Consider the following 7,437-nt stretch of genomic DNA (forward strand, 5'->3'; position numbering starts at 1 on the left):
GGCTGGCCGGCCATGGAGGTGGAGTCCCTTGTGGACTCCACCTTCCTTGGTGGTTTCTTCCGGACTTTTCTAGAACCTTCTAGAACCTTCCATAGAACCTTCCGCGACATTTTATTTCACATAAAATGACATCCTATATATGAATCTTATTCTCCGGACCATTCCGGAACTCCTCGTGATGTCCGGGATCTCATCCGGGACTCCGAACAAATATTCGAACTCCATTCCATATTTCAAGTGCTACCATTTCAACATCCAACTTTAAGTGTGTCACCCTACGGTTCGAGAACTATGCGGACATGGTTGAGTACTCACTCCGACCAATAACCAATAGCGGGATCTGGAGATCCATAATGGCTCCCACATATTCAACGATGACTTTAGTGATCGAATGAACCATTCACATATATTACCAATTCCCTTTGTCTCGCGATATTTTACTTGTCCGAGGTTTGATCTTCGGTATCACTCTATACCTTGTTCAACCTCGTCTCCTGACAAGTACTCTTTACTCGTACCGTGGTATGTGGTCTCTTATGAACTCATTCATATGCTTGCAAGACATTAGACGACATTCCACCGAGAGGGCCCGGAGTATATCTATCCGTCATCGGGATGGACAAATCCCTTTGTTGATCCATATGCCTCAACTCATACTTTCCGGATACTTAATCCCACCTTTATAGCCACCCATTTACGCAGTGGTGTTTGGTGTAATCAAAGTACCTTTCCGGTATAAGTGATTTACATGATCTCATGGTCATAAGGACTAGGTAACTATGTATCGAAAGCTTATAGCAAATAACTTAATGACGAGATCTTATGCTACGCTTAATTGGGTGTGTCCATTATATCATTCACACAATGACATAACCTTGTTATTAATAACATCCAATGTTCATGATTATGAAACTAATCATCCATTAATCAACAAGCTAGTTTAAGAGGCATACTAGGGACTTCTTGTTTGTCTACATATCACACATGTACTAATGTTTCGGTTAATACAATTCTAGCATGATATATAAACATTTATCATAAACATAAAGATATAAATAATAACCACTTTATTATTGCCTCTAGGGCATATCTCCTTCAGTCTCCCACTTGCACTAGAGTCAATAATCTAGATTACATTGTAATATACCTAACACCCATGGCATTCTGGTGTTGGTCATGCTTTGCCCTAGGGAGAGCTTTAGTCAACGGATCTGCTACATTCAGATCGTGTGTACTTTGCAAATCTTTACTTCTCCATCTTCGATGTACTCGCGAATCGAGTGGTAACGCAGCTTGATATGCTTCAGCCTCTTGTGTGACCTTGGCTCTTGTGCATTGGCGATGGCACCCATGTTATCACGGTAAATGATTAATGGGTCCAATGCACTAGGAACCACACCGAGCTCTACAATGAACCTCTTCATCCATACCGCCACGATGAAGCCTCTGAAGCCGCTATGTACTCGATTCTGTTGAAGACTTCGCCACCGTGCAATCGCTTCGAGCTTGCCCAGCTTACTGCAGCACCATTCAATATAAACACGTACCCAGATTGTGACTTAGAGTCATCAGGATCGGTGTTCCAACTTGCATCGGTGTAACCGTTTACAACGAGCTCTTGGTCACCTCCATAACAAAGAAACATATCCTTAGTTCTTTTCAAGTACTTCAGGATATTCTTGACCGCTGTCCAATGTTCCATTCCTGGATCACTTTGATATCTGCTAGTCAAACTAACAACATGTGCTATATCCGGTCTAGTACATAGCATGGCATACATGATAGATCCTCTCGCCGAGGCATAGGGGATGTTACTCATCCTTTCTCTTTCTTCTGCTCGTAGCCGGTCCTTGAGTTTTACTCAATACCTTGCCTGGTAACATAGGTAAGAACCCTTTCTTACTTTCGTCCATTCTAAACTTCTTTAGAATCTTGTCCAGATATGTACTCTGTGATAGCCCTATTAGGCGTCTTGATCTATCTCTATAAATCTTGATGCCTAATATATACGATGCTTCACCAAGGTCTTTCATTGAAAAACTATTATTCAAATAACCCTTAACACTGCTTAATAGTTCTATATCATTCCCGATCAATAATATGTCACCTACATATAATATCAGGAATGCTACAGAGCTCCCACTCACTTTCTTGTAAATACAGGCCTCTCCATGACATTGTATAAACCCGAAGTCTTTGATCACCTTATCAAAGCGTCGGTTCCAACTTCTTGATGCTTGCTTCAGTCCATAGATTGAACGCTGAAGTTTGCATACTTTGTCAGCATTTTTAGGATCGACAAAACCTTTGGGTTGTACCATATACAACTCTTCCTCAATGTCTCCATTAAGGAACGCCGTTTTGACATCCATCGCCAAATCTCATAATCGAAAAATGCAGCTATTGCTAACAAAATCCTCACAGATTTTAGCTTCGCTACAGGTGAGAAAGTCTCATCGTAGTCAACTCCTTGAATTTGTCGGAAACCCTTTGCGACAAGTCGAGCTTTATAGACAGTAATATTACCATCAGCATCTGTTTTTCTCTTGAAGATCCATTTATTCTCGACAGCCTTTCGGCTATCAGGTAAGTCTACCAAAGTCCATACTTTGTTATCATACATGGATCCCATTTCGGATTTCATGGCTTCTTGCCATTTGTTGGAATCTGGGCTCATCATCGCTTCTTCATACGTCGCAGGGTCCTCATCATTGTTATCTACAATCATGACATTTAGACAAGGATCATACCAATCAGGAGTGGCACGTTCCCTTGTCGATCTGCGAGGTTCAGTAGTTTCCTCGTTTGAAGTTTCATGATCATTATCATTAGCTTCCTCTGTTGCCGGTGTAGGCGGTACAGTACAACTTCCGGATCGCGCTACTCTGATCAACGAGTATAGATTCATCAATCTCATCGAGTACTACTTTTCTTCCAGTCACTTCTTTAGTGAGAAATTCTTTCTCAAGAAAGGTTCCGTTCTTAGCAACAAAGATTTTGCCTTCGGATTTGTGATAGAAAGTGTACCCTATAGTTTCCTTAGGGTATCCTATGAAGACGCATTTCTCCGCTTTGGGTTCTAGCTTGTCCGGTTGTAACTTCTTTACATAGGCTTCGCAACCCCAAACTTTCAGGAACGACAGCTTAGGTTTCTTATTAAACCATAATTCATACGGTGTCGTTTCTACGGATTTTGATGGTGCTCTATTTAAAGTGAATGCGGCTGTCTCTAATGCATAACTCCAAAATGATAACGGCAAATCAGTAAGAGACATCATACTACGAACCATATCTAAGAGAGTTCGATTACGACGTTCGGACACACCGTTTCGTTGTGGTGTTCCCGGCGGTGTCAATTGTGAAAGTATTCCGCATTTCTTTAAATGCATGCCAAACTCATAACTCAAATATTCACCTCCACGATCAGATCGTAGAAATTTGATCTTCTTGTTACGTTGATTTTCTACTTCACTTTGAAATTCCTTAAACTTCTCGAAAGTTTCAGATTTATGTTTCATGAAATAGATATACCCATATCTACTCAGATCATCTGTGAAGGTTAAAACATAACGATAACCACCGCGCGATGCTACACTCATTGGTCCACATACATCGGTATGTATGATTTCCAATAAGTCAGTAGCTCGCTCCATCATACTGAGAAAATGGAGTCTTTGTCATTTTTCCCATTAGACATGCTTCGCATCTATCAAGTGACTCAAAGTCAAGTGATTCAAGTAAAACATCATTATGGAGTTTCTTCATGCGTTTCACTCCAATATGACCAAGACGGCAGTGCCACATATAAGTAGAATTATCATTAAGTTTAATTCGCTTAGCATCAATGTTATGTATATGCGTATCACTACTATCGAGATCTAACAGAAATAAGCCATTCTTTTGTGGTGCTCGACCATAAAAGATATTATTCATAAAAATAGAACAACCATTATTCTCAGACTTGAATGAATAACCGTCTTGCATTAAACAAGATCCAGATATAATGTTCATGCTCAACGCGGGTACAAAATAACAATTATTTAGGCTTAAAACTAATCCCGAAGGTAGATGTAGAGGAAGTGTGCCGACAGCGATCACATCGACTTTGGATCCATTTCCAACGCGCATCGTCACTTCATCTTTCAGTAGTCTTCGTTTATTCTTTAGTTCCTGTTTCGAGTTACAAATATGAGCAACCGAACCAGTATCAAATACCCAGGTACTAGAACGAGAACCAGTGAGATAAACATCTATAACATGTATATCAGATATACCTTCTTTCTTCTTCTTGACAAGGCCGCTCTTCAGATCAGCCAGATACTTGGAGCAATTACGCTTCGGTGTCCCTTCTCCTTGCAGTAATAGCACTCAGCATCAGGTTTAGGGCCGTTCTTAGGTTTCATAGGAGGCGTGGCAGCTTTCTTGCCACCCTTCTTGAATTTTCCCTTAGACTTGCCCTGTTTCTTGAAACTGGTGGTCTTGTTGACCATCAACACTTGGTGCTCTTTCTTGATCTCAATCTCAGCAGCTTTTAGCATGCCAAAGAGTTCAGGTAACTCCTTGTTCATGTTCTACATATTGTAGTTCATCACAAAGTTCTTGTAACTTGGTGGCAGTGATTGAAGGACACGATTAATCCCCAGTCTGTTAGGAATCACTATTCCCAAGTCACTGAGTTTCTTCGCATGCCCGGTCATGGCGAGCATGTGCTCACTAACGGAGCTGCCTTCTTCCATCATACAGCTGAAGAAATGTTTCGATGCTTCATAGCATTCCACGGCCGCATGAGTCTCGAATATAGCTTTCAGCTCATTCATCAACTCATGAGGATCATGGTGCTCAAAACGTTTTTGAAGATCGGATTCCAGTGCACTGCAGGATGGCACACCGAACTTGAGAGTACCGAGTTTTCCGAGTTGCATAAACAGCTTTTACTTCATCGGATTCATCTTCTAGGAGGGTCACCTAGCGGTGCATCAAGCACAAATTGCAGATTTCCGCCGAGAGGAAGATCCTCACATGACGGAACCGATCGGTGAAGTTGCTACCGTTGCTCTTAAGTTTCTCTTTCTCTAGGAACTGATTAAAATTGATTGGGGACGCCATCTCTACAACATATATTTGCAATAGTTTAGACTAAGTTTATGACAAATTGAGTTCAAATTTTAATTCAACATAATTAAAACCCTAGGTGAACTCCCACTCAAAACAATATCCCTCGCATTGTCTTAGTGATCACACGAACCAAATCCACCGCACCTTTGTCCGATCATCACGAGACAAGGTGTGATTTCAATGGCGAACACTCAAAGTGTTCATCATATCAACCATATGATTCATGCTCTACCTTTCGGTATCACGTGTTCCGAGACCAGGTCTCGTACATGCTAGGCTCGTCAAGGCCACCTTAGTATCCGCATGTGCAAAAGTCTTGCACCCGTTGTATGCACTTGTTGATTCTATCACACCCGATCATCACGAGATGCTTCGAAACGACAAGTCTTGGCAACGGTGCTACTAAGGATGAACACTTTATTATCTTGAGATTTTAGTGAGGGATCATCTTATAATGCTACCGTCGCGATCTAAGCAAAATAAGATGCATAAAAGGATTAACATCACATGCAGTTCATATGTGATATGATATGGCCCTTTTGTCTTTGCGCCTTTGATCTTCATCTCCAAAGCACGGACATGATCTCCATCATCTTCGGGCATGATCTCCATCATCGTCGGCGTAGCACCAAGGTCAATGGCGCCGTCTTCATGATTGTCCTCCATGTAGCAACTATTACAACTACTTTGAAATACTACTCAACATGAAATATAAAGACAACCATAAGGCTCCTGCCGGTTGCCACAATACAATAATGATCATCTCATACATATTCATCATCACATTATGGCCATATCACATCACCAAACCCTGCAAAAACAAGTTAGACGTCTCTAATTTGGTTTGCATATTTTACGTGGTTTAGGGTTTTCGAGAGAGATCTAATCTACCTACGAACATGAACCACAACGTTGATACTAATGTTTTCAATAGAAGAGTAAATTGAATCTCTACTATAGTAGGAGAGACAGACACCCGCAAAGCCTCTTATGCAATACAAGTTGCATGTCGAACGAGGAACAAGTCTCATGAACGCGGTCATGTAAAGTTAGTCCGAGCCGCTTCATCCCACTATGCCATAAAGATGCAAAGTACTCAAACTAAAGATAACAAGAGCATCAACGCCCACAAACCATTGTGTTCTACTTGTGCAACCATCTATGCATAGACACGGCTCTGATACCACTGTAGGATAACGTTGCATAGAAAACAAAAATTTTCCTACGGCGAACACGCAATCCAAGCCAAGATGCAATCTAGAAGACGGTAGCAACGAGGGGGTATCGAGTCTCACCCTTGAAGAGATTCCAAAGCCTACAAGATGAGGCTCTTGTTGCTGCGGTAGACGATCACTTGCCGCTTGCAAAAGCGCGTAGAAGATCTTGATCACGATCGGTTCCGGCGCCACGAACGGGCAGCACCTCCGTACTCGGTCACACGTTCGGTTGTTGATGAAGACGACGTCCACCTCCCCGTTCCAGCGGGCAGCGGAAGTAGTAGCTCCTCTTGAATCCGACAGCACGACGGCGTGGTGTCGGTGGCGGTGTAGAAGTCCGGCGGAGCTTCGCTAAGCTACGCGGGCAATATGGAGTGGAGGAGCTTGGCTAGGGTTTGGGAGGGGTGGCCGGCCACTCTATGGGGGGCGGCCAGCTTGTGGTCTTGGGGTGGCCGGCCCCCTCCCTTGGCCCCTCATTATATAGGTGGATCCCAAGTGTTGGTGTCCAAGTCTTCGAATAAGACCCGAAACCAAAACCTTCCATAGGAGGGGGAAACCTAGCCCAACTAGGACTCCCACCCAAAGGTGGGATTCCCACCTCCCATGTGGGGGGTGGCCAGCCCCCTATGGTGGAGTCCACTTGGGACTCCACCCCATCTAGGGCTGGCCGGCCATGGAGGTGGAGTCCCTTGTGGACTCCACCTTCCTTGGTGGTTTCTTCCGGACTTTTTTAGAACCTTCTAGAACCTTCCATAGAACCTTCCGCCACATTTTATTTCACATAAAATGACATCCTATATATGAATCTTATTCTCCGGACCATTCCGGAACTCCTCGTGATGTCCGGGATCTCATCCGGGACTCCGAACAAATATTCGAACTCCATTCCATATTTCAAGTGCTACCATTTCAACATCCAACTTTAAGTGTGTCACCCTACGGTTCGAGAACTATGCGGACATGGTTGAGTACTCACTCCGACCAATAACCAATAGCGGGATCTGGAGATCCATAATGGCTCCCACATATTCAACGATGACTTTAGTGATCGAATGAACCATTCACATATATTACCAATTCCCTTTGTCTCGCGATATTTTACTTG

Source organism: Lolium perenne, chromosome 3 (assembly GCF_019359855.2).
Source record: "Lolium perenne isolate Kyuss_39 chromosome 3, Kyuss_2.0, whole genome shotgun sequence".
NCBI classification, from domain to species: Eukaryota; Viridiplantae; Streptophyta; class Magnoliopsida; order Poales; family Poaceae; genus Lolium; species Lolium perenne.